The sequence below is a fragment of the Somniosus microcephalus genome, chromosome 25 (assembly GCF_052327205.1).
Source record: "Somniosus microcephalus isolate GS21.2 chromosome 25, FLI_Smic_1.0, whole genome shotgun sequence".
NCBI classification, from domain to species: Eukaryota; Metazoa; Chordata; class Chondrichthyes; order Squaliformes; family Somniosidae; genus Somniosus; species Somniosus microcephalus.
This window is the reverse complement of record NC_141011.1, coordinates 18421118-18446420: the sequence shown is the minus strand read 5'-3', so window position 1 is coordinate 18446420 and position 25303 is coordinate 18421118.

Here is a 25303-nt window from a genome sequence, read left to right as displayed (position 1 = left end):
AGTGCATGCAAGGAACCGGCACTTCCATCGGGTCCACGCGTGAGTACCCCGTGCGTACTCACGCGTTGGGACCCGAATTTCTGGGCCGTTATGTTCCTCAAGCTGAAAGAACTCAGTAGAAGGGAACAGAACACTTTCCATTTTGGTCCCCACGTCAGAAGCAACACTGGTTAGATGCCGAATATATCTCCGCTTTGCCCCAACAATGTGCCTCACCTCCAACCATAGAAGAGCAACCTCGAGGAGACAGGACCTGAAGCAGCACATATTCCCGCCTCCTGGCAAAAGGGCACGGAGGCGGGATGGGGGTGGCTTTGCCATCCGCCCCCACTTTCTGCTGCTTTACCAGCAGTCCCGCCTCCATGCCCGCCTCCACAGGGCTGAGAAAATCCAGCCCTATTTCTTTGCTTGCATGGCAATATGGTACAACAGAATCAATTTGCAGGAGGCTCAGAAATTATAAGCGCTAGAATGCCTTGGAGGAAGTCATTGTGGACATCCTTGCATACAAGAGCATTGTTACCTCTAGACTTGACTATTCCAATGCACTTCTGGCTGGCCTCCCACATTCCACCCTACGTAAACTTGAGGTCATCCAAAACTCGGCTGCCCGTGTCCTAACCCGCACCAAGTCCCGTTCGCCTATCACCCCTGACCATCGCTGACCTACATTGGCTCCCGGTTAAGCAACGTCTCGGTTTCAAAATTCTCATCCTTGTTTTCAAATCCCTCCATGGCCTCGCCCCTTCCTATTTCTGTAATCTCCTTCAGCCCCACAATCCCCTGAGATATCTGCGCTCCTCTAATTCTGCCCTCTTGAGCATCCCTGATTATAATCGCACAACCTTTGGTGGCTGTGCCTTCTGTTGCCCAGGCCCTAGGCTCTGGAATTCCCTGCCTAAACCTCTCCACCTCGCTACCTCTCTCACTCCTTTAAGACGCTCCTTAAAACCTACCTCTTTGACCAAGCTTTTGGTCACCTGCCCTAATTTATCCTTATGTAGCTCGGTGTCAAATTTGTTGTCTTAAAATACTCCTGTGCAGCGCCTTGGGACATTTTACTACGTTAAAGGCGCTATATAAATACACGTTGTTGTTGAAGTGAGTTGAAGATGGTGAAGTTGCATACCTTCCCTCAAGCTCATGACCAGTAATCCATCTCTTATGTATAGTTCCAGTTTTCACTTACTCGCACTCAGGTATACTACACACATGTGCACACAACACCCATAGTCAGTGTCATCTGATGTGAAAATGTGCTTTGAAGCCAGCATTCTAACATTTGTTCCTGTTCTGTCATTGTAGGCGTGGAACGGCTAGCTTAGCATTGCCAACGTCACAGAACAATACAGCACTTCGAACCTCTATCGCCAACATTTGCAAAGACCACTACAGCTACACATGTCAAGGAAGACACAGCTAGTGAGCTTGAGGAAGTAGCACCGGGTGAGTCACTTTACACAGATGAGCAGGAGAAAGTGGTGATTCCAGAGAGGAGCAGGAAGCTGAAGCCCAAAAGTTAACATCATTGCCCCCGATGAGCCATCTGTGATTAAACGCAGTGCTTTGTTCACGGCCTTTTTCCCCTTTGTTCTGTCTTTTTGTTATTGCAGGTGGAATTACAGGAGATGCAAATTGTTGGTTGGAAGGTCAGCTCAAGGGCTCAGTAGCTACTGTGGGCCAGGACTTTAGAGCCCACAGGGCCTGTCCACGGATGTAGTTCGGTAGCTCAGCACCAACAGTCCTTACAGCCATTTCAGAGTGTGGAAAACAGCCTGCACAATGGAAGAGTCCACACCCTGTATCTCTGCGCGTCTACTTGAGGGTGAGGTTATGTGAAACGTAAGCACAATAATTTGGCACAGTTTTTGCTGGGCTGTGCTGCAGCCCTGGCCCGATAGGTCCAGGCGTTCGAACCTTTGCTTTAGAATGCTGCTGATGAGCTCCTCCAAGACCCTGCATGCTTCACCTCTTGTCAATGGGGGTAAACAGCCATGGCTACCTTGGTAACATCCATTCATCCAGTCTTCCTAGCTCTTTAGGTAATGCTAAAACTGTGCATTGCTGTAAAAATAAATCGACTGCTAGGGTGGTAGATTTTAAAGTGCGTGATTCAACACCTGTGGTTGCAGTGATGAAGTGGAACTCCTTTATACTCATGAATGAATGGGTTAACATTGGAGGTGGGGTCCCATATTTTCCATCAGTAATGCCCTGCACTTTAGAGAGTCCAGCCAGAGGGTTCTCTGGTGTCGCTACCTGTCTTGCATGGCAAAGCTGATGAATTGAGAGGTCTGGACTGCAAGAATGTGCAAAGTTCAGCGACAGCTTCTTTGGGGGAAATGCACTTGCCACATACAGGTTTCAGCTGGCGATATAAGGGTGGGTCCACATTGATTTCTTGAGGTGCAAACGCACCTGTCTGGAGCTATGCCTTGTGATCCTCCTCCTGCAGAACCTCCAAGTAGACAGGTATGTCCATTGGGATAGCTCTAGCTCCTCTCGAAACAACACACTGTGACTCTTGAACAAAAAGCAAAGTACTACAGACGCTGGAAATCTGAAACAAAAACAGAAACTGGTTGAAACAGAGGAGGTCAGCCTCGACCCTGCATGCTTCATGCAGTTGACACGGTTGATTTATTTTACAACAATGCACAGTTGCTTAAAGAGCGAGGAAGATTGTGGATGAATGGGTGATCGATGGAGAGAACAGACAAGTCGATGTTTCAGGTGTGCGGACACAATGATTGTTCTCTGAGGAAGCAGGCACAGATTGCAGATATGGTACAACGTTAAGGAGCTGTCAGTCAGACTCCAAAAGGTTTCACTTATCTCCTTTCTCCACATCCGCAATAAAAGAAAGAAAGACTTGCATTTATATAGCGCCTATCATGACCACCGGACGTCTCAAAGCGCTTTACAGCCAATGAAGTACTATTTGGAGTGCAGTTACTGTTGTAATGTGGGAAACGCGGCAGCCAATTTGCACACAGCAAGGTCCCACAAACATCAATGTGATAATGACCAGATAAACTGTTTTTGTTATGTTGGTTGAGGGATAAATATTGGCAAGTACACTGGGGAATAACTCCCCTGCTCTTCTTCGAAATAGTGCCAGGGGATCTTTTACATCCACCTGCGAGAGCAGATGTTTGGTTTAACGTCTCATCCGAAAGACGGCATCTCCGACAGTGCAGCACTCCCTCAGCACTGCACTGGATTGTCAGCCTAGCTTTATGTGCTCAAGTCACTGGAGCGGGACTTAAACCTTCTGACTCAGAGGCGAGTGTGCTACCAACTGAGTCATGGCTGACACAGCACAGATATAGCACAGAAGCAGTGAAGGACAAACAGCCAGACAGAAATGTAAAAACGAGCAATACACCTTTAACAGCTAAGACCCAAGGGAAAGAGAAAGACTACCCAATTTTATAGTTTTACGTTTGGAGCGCTGTTCAGGTGCTTCAAACTTATTTTGGGGAGATCGCCAATTCATATAAAATCCAGGGCCTCATTGAGCCCAGTGCGCCACAGATGCATGGACTCTAAGAGGCGCAGACACTTCTGGGTCACATTATTGGGCCGGATTTTCCGATCGGAGGCTTCCTACGGGCAGATGCCTCTGATCAGAAAAAATCTACACACTTACCTGCTGGCTCCGTAGGTCCCGAGGCTTGCGATCCTGGGCCTCTCCGGGTCCGCGTGCGCAGAGGCCCAGGTATCCCAGGGGCGCAGGTGGTTCGCTATCACCCCTGGGATCACGTGGGCCATGGGGAACCAATCAAAGAAGGGAATCTCCCTTCACACTTTTGACAGGTCTCTCTGCGTAGATCTGTCAAAAATATGAATGGGGATCACTTACAAAATACAGTTAAGCATTAAATAAATTTTTTTAAATGTATTTAAAATTAGTTAAAATTACATTAAATTAAATATTTTAAACAAAAATTAAATTTTATGAAAAAAGTAATTAAAGTTTTTTACGGGGCTAAAAATAAACTTATCTTTTTTAAAAGTATTTTTAAATTTTGAATGAGTGAAATTTTTATTTTAAATTTTTTTAAAACTCTTATGCTGGTAAAAGCAGGCCTTACGCAGGCTTTTACCAGGCATAAGATTTTTAAAGGTTTTCAGCAGGCGGAGGTTGTGCAGAAAGCGGAACTCTCCGCCCGCAGAGGCCCTTTTCCCAGGCAGGCGGATGATCTGTCAAGAGAATTCCTGACAGAACGCAAGTGCCGGGTGTAGGGGGTGGTGTGGGGTTGGCGCGTGCGCCCAGTCAGTTATGCCTCTGACTGTTTATGAGCGGTCCGAATCGCTCCCACGCCCCTGGGTTCTAGACACCGGACTTAGGTACAGGCGGCGATACAGAAAGGACTCGAGTAGACAGGTGGTTTGGATGAAAGCAAAACCAAGATTTTATTGAAAAAGAAATTACACAATCTTATGAAAAAAGTTACTAGTATAAAATTTACAGGCAAATACAAAATAACTATACTTATACAGGGAATGGGAAACACACGGCACATCGAGGGAAAACGACTATCTTAACAATCCCCTTATCCTTATCCCACCCCCTATACCTAACTAGATTAAGCTATGAGGGGCCAGAATTCCTGATCACCAATCAAAAGATCTGCTGAATTCCAAACAGCGGTGGAGTTTGGGGTTCGCTCTTTGTGCTCTCTGGAGTCTGCCGTTGTCACGTGGTCTTGGGGTGCTGCAAGGGCGTTGTCCAGGTACAAGTACCCCAAAGTTAAAGTCTCTGCTTGGGTACTTTACCTCGCAGGGATGATGGTTCCTCTTCCTCGGCCGGTAGTTGGAGTTTGCATGAAGATAGTCGACGGAGAGCTGGATTGAAGGCCCGATTATTCGAAGCTTTTCTTCAATCGTCTTCCCATTCGTCTTCCTCACCACCTCGGCTCGTCGCGTCCCGCCTCACCTGGCCTGGTTTGTCCGTGTCCGCCTGGTGCAATGCCGGGCATCACTGATGGAATGGGGAAGGCACGGACAGTGGCTGGGCGGTAAGCGTGGGACGGGGGAAGAGCAGTAGCCACGAGGGCGAGGGGCCAGAGCAGGAGCCAGGAGCAAGGGCAGAGAGCAGAGAGAGAAGGTTGCCAGTGGGCCTACAATTATACTCCTTCGGATGGCCCTTATCTGCGCGCCAAATCAGGTTAGTTCTTTGTCCCAATCTTGGCGGGCTAGTTTAAATAATTGTAGCAATCTAAACTAACCGTTTTTAGATGGCCGGTAATTGCACCTACTGGCCCGATTCCTGAGTTGCTTTTGTTATTAATACATCTTAATCTGCCTGTCCAGCTTCGATGGCTTCCCTAAGCTGTTTCCGATTATTTATGCAAACAACTTGATGGCCTTACGTATAGGCCTCACTGGTTTTGATCTGTCTCCGATTTGACTTAATGCATAATTCAATGTCCTGTCTGCTTTCAAAACACAAAAGTCTCTCTTCACAGAAACTGAAGCCTGGGTTTCGATTTCCCAAAAACTGCTTGTGCCACAGAGTCCAAGCTTTTAAAATCTTGCAGGCTTTTGGCCACGAGGCGCGGACGCCATCTTGGGTACCCCTTTTCATTAAAATGTCCACGCAGGGCCCCTTTTATTATTAATAACCTTTGGGGAAATGTAGAAATTTTGCGAATCTTACACGGGTTTTAGCGCATGCGTTTCGCACGCCTGAAACCGGCACTTGCGAGGACCCTAGAGGTGCGTACACACCTCGTACGCACCCATAGGGGTCGGAATATCTGGCCCATTGTCTCTACTGTGCATCGGCCTCTTAGAAGGCCTTAGCACCTCATAGAATTTGGAGCTGGTGCCGAAATCGCAGCAGCGCTCCAAGTGCCAAAGTTCCATGAACAACCCCATCGTGTTTTTACTGATCTTGTGTGGAACCTGCCTGGTCTCCATTTGGCAACTGCTGACGGTGGAATGTTTGAAATCAACAGCTTATTTTGTGGGGAATGGAAGGGACGGATCATTGTCCTGTCACTGTCTGGCAGGATGTAGCGCCGCATTTTGGCGACAGGTCTTTGTGCTAATCACTGGTCAGAATTGCGGCCCTCAACGAAACATTGGTGATTAAAATTGGTCGATATTATAAAAAATATTACATAAGGTCATTTGCTCTAGCTGTTCAGTAAGATCCATAAATCACTCAGGTTGCTGATGTGTAGTTTATAATGTCATCTAAATAACCCAGAGTACAGCCTCATTACCTTTCTCCAAACCATCCGTAATTCTATATTTATTTCCTGCAGCACATCCTATGAAATCTGGGGCAGTTTAACGGTCATGGTACAGTGGGCATATCAATTAGATTCCTGTGGTGCTCGGAACAGAGCTGGTGAGCTGCAGTGTGCTGGTGCTTTCATTAGATCACCCCATGACACAATAAGCAGAGGTAGTAGTAGTCATTGCCTGTTTCATTGGAACATGCTCAATAAAATGGAAGCAAAGCCAGCATCTTGCGCTACATTGTGCGACGTGCTAGTCATCAATAATATCTGTGACTAAGCAGTGGGAAAATGGCTGCAGGGCGACACTTGAGCCTTTCTTTCAAGTGTGCTGAAGTAATACAGCTATTGGTAGAGAATGGTGAAAAGGGAAGCATATGTTAAACAGTCAATGAAAGAGGAGGTGTATGCTAGATTATCAATTAGAATATTTAATAATCTCATAATTCTAATTTTTAATTTATTTTCACTTGAAGATTTTCATACCAGTCAAATTGAAGTTGAGACCAGTAGCCCATTCAGTCTGCATTTGGAATATAACAAATGCAAGGCAGCTTTCCAAGCTCCAGAGGTAGAGCAGAGGAGAGTAATGAAGCTGGTCCCTGTTGTCAGAGGGAACAGCTATGATTAATGACTTGATAAGGAGGACTCTTCAGCTTTGAAATGAGACATCTCCGAAGGAACCTCAAAGAGACATATGATACTCAACTGGATAGAGAAATGAAACTGGAAACAATACTTTCAGGGCAACAGAACAAGAAAGCACAAATTCACTGTTGTGAAGGGCGAGGTTTGGAGAGGTATCATACACGGGGTGATCGACAACTGGATCAGCTTGTCAGGAATGATGGGTTGAGGCCAGGACACTGGATTCATTTAGGAAACAGTTAGATGCTAATCAGATGAGATCTAATGGACTGAAAGGTTTTCTTCATCCAAACCTATCTTATATTGTGATCAGAACAATATAAAGGGAAAAACATCATGGGCAGGATTTTCATTGAGCCGTGGAAGTGGGATTGGAGGCGTGCGGAAGGTTAAAATCGCAAAAAACTGGCGGGCGGGACCCCCCCCGCCTGGTTCCCGACTCCGAGCAATTTTAACTCAGGCGTGTCTGATGGTCCCGACTCCGTCCCGCATCCAACAGGCGGGACTAGTCGTTAAGGCCCTTAATAAGCACTAAATGGCCTCTATAATCCTATTTTTAAATGCCCTTGCGAATTTAACACTATTCCCACGCAAAACACGCCTGGTGGGAAACACAAATGTGAAACCTGGCGGGAGCACTATTGGATTGCTGACTATCAACTGCAGGTCAACCATTAAAGAGGAGATTTGATCAGCCATAATTTGCAGGTGGCAGGGCTTAGTGGCCTCATGTCTGGGGAAACATTTAGAAGGCTTAACCACACCTGTGGAAGGTTGGAGCCTCACACCCATCTCCAGTGTGACCTCCTGGGAAACCCCTCTCGCCACCTTCACTCAGCGCTTCCTCAACAGAGGCATATACCAGAAGCATGGGAGCCATTTATTTCCTTCCCATCTGGGCATTAGAGGAGCTCGAGCACCAGCCGCGGCAGCAGCAGAACCAGGAACATCAGCAGCAACAGCAGGAGCGCCAGGCTGCTGCTCACCCACCTGAGGCTGCACAGGCCAGAAGGGGCCAGCGCCTGGAAGCCCGTTGTCACAGGAGATACCCCCCAAACAAGGTCTACAGACACAGGGTCAGCTATCTCAACACGTCAGAGCAGCAGTGCCAAAGGCGGCTCCGACTTTCGCGAGAGGTAGTGACTGACATCTGCGCAATGCTACAGCAAGACCTGCTGCCCAGAGGACCAGGTGGACAAGCATTACCAGTGGCCATCAAAGTCACCACTGCACTCAACTTTTTTGCCTCAGGCTCATTCCAGGGATCAGCAGCAGACATCAGCAGCATCTCCCAGGCGGCCGCACACACTTGCATCACGCAGGTAACCAATGCCCTCTTTGCCCTCGCGCACAATCACATCCATTTCACCAAGGATCGAGCAAGTGTAACGGCACGAGCGGTTGGATTAGCTCACCTGGCAGGCTTTCCAAGGGTGCAGGGTGTCGTTGACTGCACACATGTGGCCCTTAAGGCACCCCATTGCAATCCAGGTATTTTTGTCAACCGCAAGGGCTTCCACTCCCTTAACGTTCAGCTGGTGCGTGACCGCAAGCAGGAAATTTTGCATGTTTGTGCCATGTACCCTGGCAGTTGCCATGACTCCTTCATACTGCGCCAGTCTAGTGTGCCTCTGCTATTCAGTCCACCAGACCAACTTAACGGATGGCTACTTGGAGACAAGGGCTATCCCCTGAGGACGTGGCTAATGACGCCATTGAGGAGACCAGCCAACGAAGCTGAGGAGAGCTACAATTCCAGCCACATGTCCATCAGAGCCATAATCAAGCAAACCATCGGTTTGCTGAAGATGTGCTTCAGATGCCTGGATAGATCAGGTGGAGCACTGCAGTACTCAGCAGCCAGGATCTCCAGAATCGTTGTGGTTTGCTGTGCACTTCACAACATGGCATAGTGTCGTGGCTTGCAGATTCCTGAGGACCAAGTGGCTCCTCACATATCCTCCTCCTCCTCCTCCTCCTCCTCCTCAGAGGAGGAGGAGGAGGGCGAAAACGACCATCCTGCAGAGGCCCATCAGCCAGCGGCAGCATTACGCGAGAACATTGCTGCCCGGGATGGAAGGAACGCACTCATCCTGGCCAGATTTGCTTAGCCTAGTCAAACAAACACTTTTGCCTCGCAGCTTCTTACCAGAGCATTGACAATGGCCAAGAACCAGAGGATTCCTAGCACTCTGACCACCATACTGACAGTTGCAAGTATGCCTAAGCCCTCAATGTGGAAGTCCCACGAGCGAAATGACAGACGATACAACTGCAACATTTGCCATCAGAAATTTTATGCACATTAACGAAGTGATGGCACTTTTGCAGTAAACACAGAATTGCACCCAAGTGACTACCCTTGTGACTATTTGTGCAGAATTTTCCTCTTACACGTGCTCCTACGTGGTGCCTCCCCTGTGGCTTCAGTATATGTGGAGGCCCCTTGCTCACTTTGCTGCTGCTCCTGTCTCAACATCTTTGGCGGGCGTCCTCTGGGGTGGTGAGCCTGTGAGGGCTCGTCAACAGTCTGCTGCTCCTGCGGCTGTGCAGGGGTTGAGATGCCTATCTCACTTGGGTGTGGACTCCGGTGGGGCTCTGACCGAGGGCTCTGCAGTGACATGGAAGTGTGAGCACTTGGAGAGGAGCCCCCACTTCCTTGAAGTCTGCCACCAACCTCCCTCTCATGGGTCAGGTCCCCCTCAGCGCCTGCAAGTGGCTGGAGAGCACCTTGCTGCACATCAGGGGGGCCATGGGGACCCGTATCTGCAATGGCAGTCCTACTCAGAAGGACTTCCATGAAGGTCTGGTTTTTCTGTTCAATAGATGCCCATCGCTCCTCAAGAGATGTCATTCTATTTTGAACAATGACCATGTTTTCCATACCCTGGCGATTAAGCTCCTCCATGACCGTAGCCATCCTCTCCTCTACGGTAGCCATCCTTTCCACGGAGGTTGCCATCCTTTCCGTGGTGATGCGTTCATGCGCCAATGATTCCACAAAGGCTCTGGTCATGGTCGCTATGGACTCCTCCATTCGCTCCACACTCGCAGCGACCCTAGAGACAAAACCTGCCAGAGACTCCTGCATTTGTGCCTGGAGTTCCATCACCGCTGATCTCATGGATGGACCCAGAGGCAGAGGGCCAACATGCTGCTGAGCCAAGCTGGCAGAGTCCTGCGCCCTCCGACTAGGGCTCTCCACTGCTGTCCCTGTCTCCACAATCTGCTGATGCTCACTTGTGAGCTGTGATACACCATGTGACAACACTACTCTATGTCCTGAAGTTTCCACCGAGGTGTGAGTGTCTGCGCTGGTGCTGGGTGCACAGATTTCTGGTGACGCTGCGCCCTCAGTGGTTGCAGCTTCCTCTGAGGAGTCTAGCTGCTCAGCCTCTTCTCCCTGGCTAGGGGGGACGGATGCTTGTGATGGTCCTGTGGGGGAGTAAAGGAAAGAGTCAGAGATGTGATGCCAAGGCTACATGCACATTGCTTTTTGCAGATGCTCATAAGTCCATCTGTTAGAGCTTCACAATCATTATCAGCGGCTCATGCAATGTCAAAGAGAGAGATGGGAAACTTTTCTGTCACCAGCTTGCTGTGTTGCACCCGTCTGTCCGTCCCCCACATGCGCATCATCCTCCAGTCCCACTATTTCGAGTGCCGCCTCCTCCCAGGGGGTCAGGTGGACTATAGAGGCTGTCCCTCCTCCTGTCCTCTCTTGCTCTCTTTTGTTGTGAGCTCTCTTTTCCTGCAATGAGGGAGACAAGTGGAGGTTGAGTGAGAATGAAGGAGTGAGCGTAGAGAATCCATAGCATAGATACTTAGAAGGAGACAAAGATGGAGTGAGGTGGCAAGACCAAGGGCCCTCCCTGTGTGTTGTCAGTTGTTATCATAGCATCAGAGTGATAGGGAGTGTGAGGGCTGCATAGTTGAATAATTATGTGAATTTGAGCATAGAGAGAGAGGGAATGGGTAAGGGTGCATGGATGTCAGTGTCAAGGGGGTTGTGGAGGAAGAGATTGCTGAAGCTGAGTGCTGGTGAGGAAAGGCAATAGGGGTGATGGGAAATTCATACTCACTTTTCCAGTGCGCTGAAGGTCATGGACTATTTTCCGACACTGAATCCAGGTTCGCCGTGTGACTCCCAAGGAGTTGACCTCCTCAGCCACCTGGATCCACACTGCCTTAGTCTGCTTGGGAAGCCTCTTCCTCCCCGTGGAAGGGTAGAGCACCTCCCTGTTGGCCCGAGCCCCATCCACCAATGCCTGCAGGGCCACCTCGTCGAAACGAGGAGCTGATCTGGGCCTCCCGCTTGTCATCTTTCCTGCAGGTCCCTCTGACACCAAATGGAGAAAGCTTGGAAGCCTGCAGAAGAAGCAAGGCTTGCTGTGGACCTTAAATGCAGCAGCAATGATGACATCATCGGAGGGGACTTTCAGTCATGAAAAACCCATTTGCAAAGGCTTCCCACACGTTGGAAATCAATTGGGCACTTAAGTTAAAATTGCATCAATCTCCCACATCCATTTAGATTCGTGTGGGAAACACGAAATTTGGATAACACGACACCATCCCATACCTGATTTAAAATCCTGCCCCATGTGTCAACAGTAATTCCCAAATGGTGACAATTATAAAACATATCAGCGATACCAATATGGGAATGAAATCTGACTTAAAAAAAGGGACAAGATCATTCTAAACAAGATTCATTGATCCCTCTGCACCAAGAGCCCACAAAGAAACAAATTCACCAAGTAGGCTGAGCTGGGCCAAGATATATCTGGTTTTGGATGCCAGACATCAGTGCTATTGGTCTCCTGGCTTGATGCAACATTAACAGAGCAACCAGGGATTTCATATCAGGTTGGGAGGAACAGCATGATAGAATCTTTATTAGGCATCCCATAGTCACTGTGCACTTTCACAGTGTATTTTCTGGGTCAAACTCAAACTAACCATGAATCTCATCCAATGGACCACAGCTCTATGTGTGATTTGGTGGTAATAGTAGTGAAGGCAGTCAATCCAGTGCTGGTAGACTCAGACAGATGCAGGACTCTGCCAGCCTCACATCACCCTGAGACTAAACTTTCCCTAAGGGTAGTGGAAAAGCAAGGATTCCACGAAGTCAGTACTGTCCTAGAAGACCTCCATGGTCTATGTCCTAGCTGGAACAGGAAGTAAAGGAATGTGTAGCTCCAAGGATGTTGTTCTTCATTGTGAGCAGAATTGGGATGGATTCATGAGGGGAGATGTTCCTGGATCTGCACCCAGATGCACTGGATTGCCCAGGCACAGCGAATACTGAAAAACCTGACGAGTTGGAGTGCATGCTTGTAAATCAACAACAACAATAACAACTTATATTTATATAGCACCTTTAACTTAGTAAAATGTCCCAAGGCGCTTCACAGGAGCGCTATCAAAAAAAAAATTGACACCGAGACATATAAGGAGATGTTAGGGCAGATGACCAAAAGTTTGGTCGAAGAGGTAGGTTTTAAGGAGGAACGAAAGGTAGAGAGGCGGAGAGGTTTAGGGAGGGAATTCCAGAGCTTAGGATCTAGGCAGCTGAAGGCACGACCACCAATGATGGAGCGATTAAAATCGGGGATGTTCAATGGCCAGAATAAGCGGAGCGCAGAAGTCTAGAGGGATTTATTTATTTAAATTATTTAAATACATTTTTTAAAATGGATTTAAATGGAGGAAAATCGGACGGGTCCTTCAGAGGAGTGCGCCTTCACCTGTCTGGTTTTCCAGTAGTCTCGGTGCCCAAACAGTCCAGAGTATCTGAATATCTCCCCACTGTAGTGATCAATAACATGTCATTCTGTGGTGGACACTAGGTGGAGCAGTAGAGCTGTATATAGCTGTATGTATAAAACTACACTACCCAGCTATACATACATTAAGACTACATTACCCATGAGGCTAGGCTACCCACAAGGCAACAGTCAAGATGGCAGCCTGCACACAGGAGCACATGGAAGCCTCTACAGATACTGTACCTAGAGAACGTGTACTGAATAAATAACTAGCTAGAAGCTAGCTGTGTTCATAATAAGAATGTCTAGTTATTAATGAACATAACACTAACTTCACCTAGAGTCATCTTTTGTTTCTTAACTTGTCCCATTACCAGCTCCTTTTGCCTTGTACCATCATCCCTTTTGTCTTTTAATCTCTCCTGCTTTCTATCCTATCACAGACCTTCCCTTTTGTTCCTTCATCCCCTCCCCCCATCCCTGCCACTACACTTGCTTAAAAACCTGTTCCATCTCCAACTTTTTCCAGTTCTGACAAAGGGTCTCGACCTGAAACGTTAACCCTGTTTCTCTCTCCACAGATGCTGCCTGACCTGCTGAGTGTTTCCAGCATTTTCTGTTTATATTTCAGATTTCCAGCATCCGCGGTATTTTGCTTTTGGATATCTCTCCTACTGATTCTCTTGGACTTGGTAAGTCTGTCCGCTGTGAGTCCTCTGGCTCGAGAACTGCCAACTAGGGACTAATGACATGTCATAAATTAGGGGTCCAGGAAACCTCCATCTACCTGAGAAGATCTGAAGCAGCATATGGACATTTCATACAAGCTTCTACCTCAGCGTTGTCTATTTGGACAGAATGGGCCTAAAGTCTTGGTTGAACAGCTGGATTTCAAACAAGAGAATTAGTGTATGAATGCAAAATCATGATTTCAACAGCTTTCATTTAATCTAATATTTCAGCTGGCATTATCTTTAAACATATAATTGTATAAAGTCAACACTGTGAAAGAGAAAAGATTTTCAAACATCTTTACCCCTTAAGCTTCTGGTGGTTGCACGGAAATGGCCCACAGGAGGCTCGCGCCCCTGGTAGAAGCTTCTGGAAGGAAGGGTTGTCCTTTCTCGTGGGTTTTTAGTGAGATGGTTGGTGGAAGCTGCAGGGCGAAGAGATGGCGATGCAGTGCATGTATGCGTCCTCCTAAAGCAAAAGCAAAAGGTTTTCCAAACAAAATGGTTTAACCCTTTTTTTTAGGTAAATTGAACAACATCATTGCAATTTTCAATCCGTCAATAAGCAGGGGACAATCCCGGAAAAATACTTCATTTTATAATGTATATCGACTGGCACATTTAAAGAAAATTATTTTCTGTAGTGTATGAAGGTGGGAAATTTGTGTGTGTTCTAACGTTAGAGTATGAAAGTGCACAGCAGCTGATGGTGGCACATTGTCCTTTGACCTTATCCACAGGCTCTTTCAGGGACCTCACCAAAGATCTAATAATTCAAGCCAGAACCAACCTTCTAGTGTCTTTATTGAACTGAAAATAAGTAGTACAGGTCAGACCATGTTCCACACCATATTGCAGGTCATTTGGGCATTGGTCCCCAGTATCTACTTGCAAAAAGTCTGGAGTTTCCTCTACACAACAACAACTACAACAACAACTTGTATTTATATAACACCTTTACAGGAGTATTATAAGACCTTTACAGGAGTATTATAAGACAAAAAAATTGACAGCGAGCCACTTAAGGAGAAATTAGGGCAGGTGACCAAAAGTTTGGTCAAAGAGTTAGGTTTTAAGGAGCGTCTTAAAGGAGGAAAGAGAGGTGGAGAGGTTTAGGCAGGGAATTCCAGAGCTTAGGGCCTCGGCAACAGAAGGCATGGCCACCAATGGTTGAGCGATTATAATCAGGGATGCTCAAGAGGGCAGAATTAGAGGAGCGCAGATATCTTGGGAGGTTGTGGGGCTGGAGGAGATTACAGAGATAGGGAGGGGCGAGGCCATGGAGGGACTTGAAAACAAGGGTAAGAATTTTGAAATTGAGGCATTTCTTAACCGGGAACCAATGTAGGTCAGCGAGCACAGGGGTGATGGGTAAATGGGACTTGGTGCGAGTTAGGACACAGGCAGCTGAGTTCTGGATGACCTCAAGTTTAAGTAGGGTAGAATGTGGGAGGCCAGCCAGGAGTGCATTGGAATAGTCAAGTCTAGAGGTAACAAAGGCATGGATGAGGGTTTCAGCAGTGGATGAGCTGAGGCAGCCGATGTTACGGAGGTGGAAATATGCGGTCTTAGTTATGCCTCGGATATGTGGCCGGAAGCTCATTTCAGGGTCAAATATGACACCAAGGTTGCGAACAGTCTGGTTCAGCCTCAGACAGATGTTCGGGAGAGGGATGGAGTCAGTGGCTAGGGAACGGAGTTTGTGGCGGGGACCGAAAACAATGGCTTCGGTCTTCCCAATATTTAATTGGAGAAAATTTCTGCTCGTCCAGAACTGGATGTCGGACAAGCAGTCTGACAATTTAGAGACCGTGGAGGGGTTGAGAGAAGTGGTGGTGAGGTAGAGCTGGGTGTCGTCAGCGTACATGTGGAAACTGACGCTGTGTTTTAAGATGATGTCGCCAAGGGGCAACATGTAGATGAGAAATAGGAGGGGGCAAAGGATAGATCCTTGGGGGACACCAGAGGTAACGATGTGGGAATAGGAAGAGAAGCCATTGCAGGTGATTCTCTGGCTACGATTAGATAGATAAGAATGGAACCAGGCGAGTGCAGTCCCACCCAGCTGGACGACAGTGGAGAGGCATTGGAGAAGGATGGGGTGGTCAACTGTGTCAAAGGCTGCAGACAAGTCAAGAGTGACGAGAAGGGATAGTTTACCTTTGTCACAATCACAAAGGATGTCATTTGTGACTTTGATGAGAGCAGTTTCGGTACTGTATCAGCTAACATGGGAACCAGATAAGGAAGTTGGGTCATCAGCAGTTTGGTGGGAATAGGGTCGAGGGAGCAGAAAGTAGGTCTCATGGACAAGATGAGTGCGGAGAGGTCATGAGGGGAGATCGGAGAGAAACTGGAGAAAGATATGAGTTCAGGGCTAGGGCAGGGGGGAACCTTAGAGGAAGTTTAGTCCGGTGGGCTAGGGGAAGTAAGGGAAGTGGCAGAGGCAGCTGAACGGATGGTCTCAATCTTCGAGACAAAGAAGTCCATGAGCTCCTCATGTTGTTGGAGATGAGGGTGGAGGAAATAGGGGAGAGGGGTTTAAGAAGACGGTTAGCAGTGGAGAATAGAAGCCGGGGTTTATCTTTGCATTTCAGAATGATTCTGGAATAGTGAGCAATTTTGGCAGACAAGAGTAGGACCCGATAATGCTTTATGTGGTCCAGCCAGATCTGGCGATGAATGGCTAAACCAGTTGTCCGCCATAGCCGTTCAAATCTGCGTCCCTTGACTTAAGGGAACAAAGATGAGGGCCGTACCACGGGGAATGGCCAGAGTGAGAGAGAGTAATTGTTTTAATAGGGACTAGGGCATCAAAGGTGGTGGTGGGGGTGTGGTTGAGCAGATCAGTAGCTGCAGAAATGTCATGGTGAATGGAGGGCCAAAGGCTGGACAGTTGGGATTTCGTAAGTGCAGTTGTAAGAGAGTTGGGAGAGAGTTTTTTCCAGGGGCGGACACAGAAGGAAGTAGGGTTGGGGTGGTGTGGAGAGGAAGGGGGATGTGGGATGTGGGTGGAGAGCGATATGAGGAAGTGGTCAGATGGCCTTATCTGTGATTGATACGATGGGAGTAGAGAGGCCACGAGAGATGGCAAGGTCGAGGGGGTGGCTGTGAATATGGGTTGGGGAGTTTACATGGAGGGAGAGATTAAGGAAGGAGGCTAGTGAACTCAGAGGAGGGAGAGCATGATGAATTGAGATGGAGGTTGAAATCACCGAGGATGAGAAGTTGTTCAGTGCAGAGGCTGAGGGAGGAAAGCAGTGAAGATATCTCTGTAATAACATTTTTATGGTACTTGGGTGGGCGGTAGAGAACAAGAATTTTAAATGAGAGGTGAAAGGGGTGGAATAAGGTGAGATGCTCAAAGGAGGAGAAAGTGCTGGAGGAATAGGGGACAGACCAAGGTGTGATTTGGTGATGAGAGCCACACCGCCACCACGGCGGTCTGACTGGGGCAAGTGGTGGAAGGTATAACCAGGTGGGAAGGCTTCAGTTAAGGGTACGGTGTCATCACCCTTCAGCCAAGTTTCCGTCAGGGCCATGATGGCGATGCATTCATCCACGATAAGCTCATGGATGGCAAGGGCCTTGTTCGCAAGGATTGATGCAACCCTAAATTAATTTATTGATTATTGTACACTTTACGAGTGTTACTGAGACACTCCATGTTATGATGAAGTAAAAACAGGAAATGTTGGAAATAGACAACAAGCCTGTCAGCATCTGAAAAGAGGAAATATAGGTCAATATTTCAGACCTTTTGAATACATGCCAACCTACAAAATTTGTAAAGGCTGACAACTTCAAAAAAAGCTGACACAGGCCCCAAAATGTTGAAAACTCACAACCAACGTTCAACTGAAAAACAGCCGTGAATAAAGATCTTTATTACATGAATGTTTTTTTTAAATTCATGTTTTGGAATCACATTCTGCAATTCAGTTTGTTTTTCAACACTGAAACCATGTGGCCGCATCTATATGACATATGAAAAGTAGATACAATGGGAATGCAGTGAGGCATAAGCTTGTCATGGCTTGAGCTGCATGTATGCTCAATGTTGTCAGCTGTATTAAAGGGGGAGAAACACCACTTTCTGCATTGGTGGATTTAGACACTTCTGAAGGAGGATAATATGCACGGTGGGCGCAAACTATTTTTCAGGTAATCTGGGGCACGCTCCCCCAGTAAATTTAGATTTTTGACACTTTTGCGATAATTTTCCAGCATTCTTGAGTCGAGAGTAATTCTGCTTTTGAAGATATAAAGAATGGTCATTGGAATGTATTGGGTGCTCAAGTGAGTTTGCCAACAACACTATATTAACTGCAAAATGTAACACAAATACCCAAAACTAACACTCTGAGGCTGTCCTTTACAATGCAATTGATAAAGATATTGAATATGATGCCTGGCAATGGACAATCTTAACTCGCCCTTTATTAAGAGAGGTAGGCGCAGTGAGTCTTCTATCCGGCCTTGCACAGATCTTGAAGCCGGAGTATACATCCCAGATAAAATCCAAGAATTAGCCTTGTTTTCCGATAGCTTCCAGTTTCTTTAAGGGGCAGTTGATTGGCAGCATTACGAAAATCGATGAAAGCAACATAATTGGGGTTCCTTGCAATATTCCTCTTATTTCATACAGGAAACTCTCGATTTACCGGCCCCTAAATAACCGGAAATCTCTGTTAACCGGCAAAATTCAGGAGTAGGTTCAGGTAAGTTTTACTTCATATTAGTGGCCGTTCCTGATCTGTGGCCGTGTAACCGGGGTTCCTGCAGTTGTTGCTAAGCAACAGGGACACCTGGATCTTGTGGCCGGCGTTCCTGCACCTGTTGCTAAGCAACAGGGAAGCCTGGCTCTCGTACCTTTTACTATACCTCTCTGTAATCCGGACTTTTTGATAAACCGGCACCACGCCGGTCTCGTCGGTGCCGGATAAAAAAGAATTTCCTGTATAATGCCACAAACTGCCCAGTATATTCCTCACGAGAGCAACAATGCAGTCTGTTTCTCCTTGATTGCTCTTGTGGAACTCCAAAGCATCCAGTGTGCACGCCAGAACGACCCAAAAAATACAATTTCAAAGCAGCGATGTCAGCAGGATTCTTTGCGTGCACACAAGCAATTTTTTGGAGCACCTTAATCTGAACTGCAGCAATACTGCCGCATGGACAACACCGCAGAAGTTCTGACAGTTGTCATTTATGATAACAAAAAGAAAATACTGCGCATGCTGGAAATCTGAAATAAAAACAGAAAATGCTGGAGATACTCAGCAAGTCAGGCAGCATCTGTGAAGAGAGAAACAGAGTTAACGTTTCAGGTCGATGACCCTTCGTCAGACGAAAGGTCATCGACCTGAAACGTTAATTCTTTTTCTCTCTCTTCACAGATGCTGCCTGGCCTGCTGAGTATCTCCAGCATTTTCTGTTTTTATTTGTCATTTATGATAATGTTGGTCAGGGCATCATCCCCAAAAACTGCTCCAAAAACTGTCATGATGTGAAATAAGGTCATAATTCTGCAAGTTCCTACAGTTCATTTAAGTATCGTTATGTGGATCGGTGTCAAATTTTTTGTCTTAAAATACTCCTGTGCAGCGCCTTGGGATGTTTCATCTCATTGAAAGGTATAAAATTCTGACAGGGCTAGACAGATGATGCAGGGACGATGTTTCCCCTGGCTGGGGGGGTCTAGAACCAGGGGTCACAGTCTCAGGATACGGGGTAGTGTGGCGGTTCCACTGGGTGTCCCTTACACATATAATGTATATAATTCACTTTAACCTAACTGTACGTGTATTACTTACCTGTTTGGGCCATTGCCCCTTTAACTTACCTGTGGGGGCCGTTGCCCCTTTAAGACGTGCCCTAGCGCACTGACTTCACGTCACGCATTGCGTGATGTACGAGCGACAGCCGCCGGCACAGCCCGGCCTACCACGACTTCGGCCTCAACGGCCAGCCTCCGCACTGGGTGAACGCGCCGACGTATCAGCGTGGGTCACGTGACCGCCCCAAGCGCGGGCCAATGCGCTAGCGTCAGGACGCGGTCACATGACATCCGAAGAGCGGGAAAACGCGACTAAGCATGATGATGTCATCACGCTCTCCCGAGGACTATGGACTCAGTCCTCGTGGAGTCCCCGTCGGGGTAAGACCTATCTCGCATTGCTCCTGTGTAAAGCCAGCTTACCTGTTGTATTTCGTCAGTTCCAGTTAATAAACAACTTAGTGATTATTCATCCGAACTCGAACTAAATTATTTAGTAGGCATTCGTCCCGAGAGGTCAACACGAATACCTACAGTAGGACATTTAGGACTGAGATGAGGAGAAATTTCTTCACTCAGAGGATGGTGAACCTGTGGAATTCTCTACCACAGAAGGCTGTGGAGGCCAAGTCACTGAATACATTGAGATAGATAGACATCTAGACACAAAAGGCATCAAGGGGTATGGGGAGAGAGCAGGAATATGGTATTGAGATAGAGGATCAGCCATGAATATATTGAATGGCGAAGCAGGCTCGAAGGGCCGAATGGCCTACTCCTGCTCCTATTTTCCTATGTTTCTATGTTTTAAAATGTTAAAGGTGCTATATAAATACAATTTGTTGTTGTTGTTGACTACTGTTATTTGAAGAGCCAACATAAAGTTGAGCTTCTGGTGAAAACGCAAAGGCACCTTTTCCAAAGGAGACAATGCTGGCAAAGCGGGGTTATATTTTGCAACACTTGCAACTGGATGAAGTGGAAATTAGAGTAGAAAGGACATTATATTGTTGCTTTATTATATCACTGCAACAGTAACTAGGGATAGCTCTGATTATTTTTCTTGTCACATAGAAAACTAATGAGCCAAACCAAGGAGTTTTACAGAAATAACTATCCAATTTTCATGTATGTTTAGAGAAAGTTATGTGTACCTGTATATAGAACAAGCAGAAATTAGAATGAAGTGTCATGGAAACAGAGTTACCAATTGATCACAGCATAGCTGAATCAACAGTTATTTAAAAAAATAGCTGGCGGGGAAAGAAAATTCTCGTGACAAAACTTAGCCTGAATGATACATTTGAGGTCAATACACTGACCACTCAACACTTGCTCAAGACAGCTTCTAACAAAACAAGGAATATCAGAAGGGGAAATTCAGGGGACCAACAGCTCATCCACACTCCAGAAGAAATGTTGCAGCCACACTGCTTCCTTTGATGTTAAAGAGTTGGAGAACTGCTGCTGCAGGAAAGGAAGTTGTCTATTTAGGGTTGAGGGTCGCAATCCAGTAAAAGTACATGTGCTGGCTACATGGAGAGACAGCATCAACCAAGTCGGTGCAGTAACTCAGGTCCCTCTCACCTGTTCTTGTTGGAGCTCACTAAGCATGCCACAGACCGAAGCTGGGAACGGTCACATCCTCTAGAAGATACCATTTGAAGCACTGTATCCAACCAATTTTGCACATCTCTTTCAATGTGTCTAAGCTACATGCCACACTCTCTTGAAGGTGAAGGTGGCAGTTGAGAAACAGCAAACAGATGCCGAGGTGTCCAGGCCAAGGTGCTCTTCTGTTAGGGTGTTTCTCAGTGGAGTTAGCTGCTATGAATGCAAAGGATAACCTTATTCCCCACTGTACCATCCACCCAGTGTTTCTTCAAATAATATGGTCTCTTGGCTGATTCTTGGATAACGGCCACTGATGTGTATGATGATGTTTCTGTAGTGAGGTACCACCAGAACATTAAGGGCTAAAAATTTGGTGGCGCCGCGTTTGGGGCGCTAAGCTCGCCTGGGCGCTGGAATTTGCGCTCCGAGCGGAGCCGCTTGCGCCCTCCCGATATTCAGTTGGAGCGCCCCAAGAGGGACTCGAGGCTCCCTGCGTCCCGCTTGGGGCGCTCAAACTGAATATCACAGCGCTACATGCCGCAGCGCCACATGCTGCGGCACGGTGCGCTGCGGTACTGCAGGCCTTCCTCCCCTTCTTAAGGGGGAGGGGCCTGCACCAGCGCGATCACCGATCATGAGTGCCGGCAAAAGAGCCCGGCACCGAGGAGAAGTGCCGGGCTCTCGGGACACAGCCGGCACTGCCCAGCGGGGGTGATCAGGAGGCCGGGGAGGGTGGTGCGAGGAGGTGCTGGCAGGCGGCCACCGGAAAAAATGGCCGCCCCGCACCTCCACCTTAATTTGCGTCACTACCGCCACAGGTAGGCCCCGTGAACCGGTCGCGATTTGCGACCGGCACTAGAGGGGGGGGGCGTGACCCAATATTGTGCTCGGGGCGGTAGTGGGGCGCTGCGCACACCGATGACGTCATCAGTGGCGGCGCAGCGCTACAGGCTAACGCTGCCATTAGCGCCCCACTAAATATCGTGGGAGGCATGGCCAGTGGCGCTAAAGCCACTGAGTGCCCTCTTTAGGCGTTAACTGGTGGCGCAGCCCACAGAATTTCTAGGCTTAAGTGCGCAAACCCTTTGGGCAGAAATTTCATTGGGCCGTGGAGGCGGGATTGGAGGCATGTGGGGGGGTTAAAATCGCGAAACCGGGGGTCACGAACCCATCCCGCCCCCAACCCACCTCCATGCCAGTTTCAAAGGAGGCGGGTACCCGACCTGTGCTTGGAGCCGCCTCCCCGAGGCGGGAAGGGGATTAGTGCCAATTAGTTAACAGGCAGTTTTTAGCCTAATCCCTATTTTTATTCCTGAAGTGTGGGATTCTCGATGGCTCCAAACCACGCCAAGTCAGCGAGGCGGACTGTCGGGCTGAAGAGCTTGGAGGGTTCGAGATGTCCGGTGTTCAGGTGAGTGATGGGTGCATGAGTGCAGAGGTAAGTGTGTTTGGTGTGTGTAAAGTGTTTAAAGAAGTTCTACTAACCTTTACTTACCTTTACAGCCTTCCTTCCTTCAGGTCTTGGGAGTCCCTCATCTCACTGGCACAGAAAGCAGAATGGCCACGAGCTGTCAAAAGTTGCAGCATTCAGCTTTCTGTTCTGGAGAGATCTCTAAATCAGCCTGAGAGGAAGGAATTAACTTGGAGTACAGATTGTCAGTGTTTGACAGCTTCAAACAGCTGCCAAACGCTGATATTTCATCTGTCAAAAGCTCTTGACAGATGAAATGTTAATCTGTGACGTCACCTGTTGCTGGGTGGCTCAACAAGGTCAATCAAGTGAAAATCACGTGTGTTGGCCACAACTCGATGGAGGCGGGACTACAACCCCGAAAGTTGTAGTCCCGCCTCCTACATGCCTCCAGTATCAAAATCCAGCCCTTTCTCTCCATCAAGACTATGGGGTTGCGATATGAAGAGGGATAATGTGCACACGGGTACTACCAGAGATTGTTTTCACTCCAGGGAAGGCTGCAGAGAGGATGAGGAGGAATAAGAGATAGTGCATCGTGGTCATTTGTGACTCTGATGAGTGCCATTTCAGTGTTGTGGCAGGAGCAGGAACCTGTTTGGAGAGGTTTGTATATTGCTTTGCAGGAAAGATGGGCATGGATTTGGGAGGCGACAGCACATTCAAGGACTTTGGAGAGCAAAGGGAGTTTGGAGATAGGATGGTAGTTTGCAAGAACAGGGGGGCCCGATGGTGTGATTTATTATAGCTATTACTTCACCTGGAAATCAGCGACATGAAGTTGCATCCTGCAGTTTCCACAATTTTCAAGGCAGCCTTCTAAGGGATGGAACCTCTGCCCATCCCTAACAAGACAAATAACATCGGGGAGGCCTCCACTGGGAGATCCAGCTCAGTCGGGACCTGGCATAAAAATGAAAAGCAGTATGCGGAGAGTTGAGGCGTACCAGCATCCAGATAGTCAAAAGTGGACCACACTGGGGGCTCCAGGCCACAGAAATAGCCCAGAACCCCAGAGAATGGAACTTTTTGGAATCGGTCCCCTTATACAGGAGCAAAGGGGGACTCTTTGGGGTTTAGAGGGGGCCTGAGCAACCCCACCCGGATTTTCCTGCTGAATGGGGATGGCGGGAGGCAGGGATATGCTTGTAGAGGCGATTGTGCCCATGGCCCCATTGGCAATGAAGTGCCCTCCCATTTACCCTGAAACTCCGGTTACGCTGGGATCATGGTCTGGATTTTCCGGGTCTTCATTTTTTTATCCCCTACCATTTTGAAAGCTGAGAATACACAGCAAGGTATTAAGCACTATACACCAGTTGGGGGTAGGTGTCTTCATCAGCAATTTCCTCCGCGATTCTCCCAATAAGGCATCGTAACTGCAGCGTAAACGCTGGCTACACCACGTAAATGGGATTTCAGCTGACCTGCCAAAGTTACGGCGGTCAATTGGGAGAATCCCCTTGGGAATTTCTGGTGCTGATAATTAGCAGTACTTGAGTGGGGAAGTGGGGTTTAGCCGTGCGTGGGTAAAGTCTGGCACTTTGGTAGCTACGGGACAGTCCTGGGCTTTGGTAGCGCTGTGGAAATGAGCCTGGGCTTAGCAGAGCTGGAGTGGGTGTCTCCCTGAAGTCTGACAGTACTGCAGTGGGATTGCTGGTGTCACCATTGCGGAGCGGGGAACCTGCAGTTTGACAGAAGGTGGGGGTGGAATGTGAGGTTTGGCTCACTGCCACTGGTGGACATTTGGGGGTCGATTTTGTTGAACCTGTCGGGAAGAAGGCGGGACTTCCCCTTTCGGGTTTCTGACCCGCCTACTTCGACGTCCGGCCAATCCGCGCGATTTTCCCTTGATTGACCTTGTTAAGCCCGCCCAGCGGGCTCAGCAGGCCAATTAAGGGCCACCCGGCAACAGGTGACGTCACAGACTGCAATTTCATCTGTCAAGATTTCTGACAGATGAAATATCAGTGTCTCACAGCTGTTTGAAGCTGTCAAACACTGACAGTCTGATTTCTAAGCTGAGTCCTTCTACGCAGACTCAGTTAGAAATCTCAGCAGCACTAAAAGCTGAAGGCTGTCACTTTTCACAGAGCGCAGCCGTTCAGCTTTAAGTTCCGGCTGACTGATGCGCTCCCGACACCTACAGGAAGAAAGGCTGTGAAGGTAAGTACAGGTAAGTAAAAGTTCTTTACACACTTTAGACACACCAAACACACTTATCTTTACACTCATGCACCCATCACTCACCTGAGCGCCAACATCACGACCCTTCCAACTCATTCAACCTGACGGCCCGCCGCTCCAACCTGGCGTGGTTTGGAGCCGTCGGGAAACCCACACGAAACCCCTCAAAATAGGGATTAGGCTAAAAACTGCCTGTTAACTACCTGTTAACAGGCAGTTAATTGGCACTAATCCCTTCTCGCCTGGTTTCGGCGGGTCCCAGTGCGGGGCGGGTACCCGCCGCCCCTGAAACTTATGTGGGGCAGGGTTTTGGGCGGGATGGTGGCGGGACCCCCAAAGTCGGGATTTTCCCCCCCCCACATGCCTGAAACCCCACCTGATGGCTCCCTGAAAATCTAGCCCATGGTATCTGTCAGTAGCGAAGCTTACTTTTAGCGCCCCGATAAATTTAGCGCCCCCATGTTGGAAATTGAATGGTAGTGCCCCAAGCAGGCGGCGGGGCGCTACTGGAAGCGCTTGGGGCACTCCCATTCAATATAGCAGTGCTACATGCAGCAGCGCAGCGCGCACTGGGGCCCTGCTGGACCGCTGGGGTGCGGGGTGCCGGGAAAACAGCCCGAGACTCAAGAGGAGCGCCGGGCTGCCCGATCGAGGCCAGCACCCCGCAGGAGGAGGCAAAAGGCAGCAGGTGCTGGCAGGCGGCCCAAAAACAAAATGGCCACCCGGCACCTGCAGTTTCATTTGGGCGCTGCGGCCGCAACGCGGCACTCTGACCCTGTCGGACATAGCGTCCGGAGGTAGGTCAGGGCGCGCGACCGAAGTTTGCGGCCGGGGCGCTGTGCACG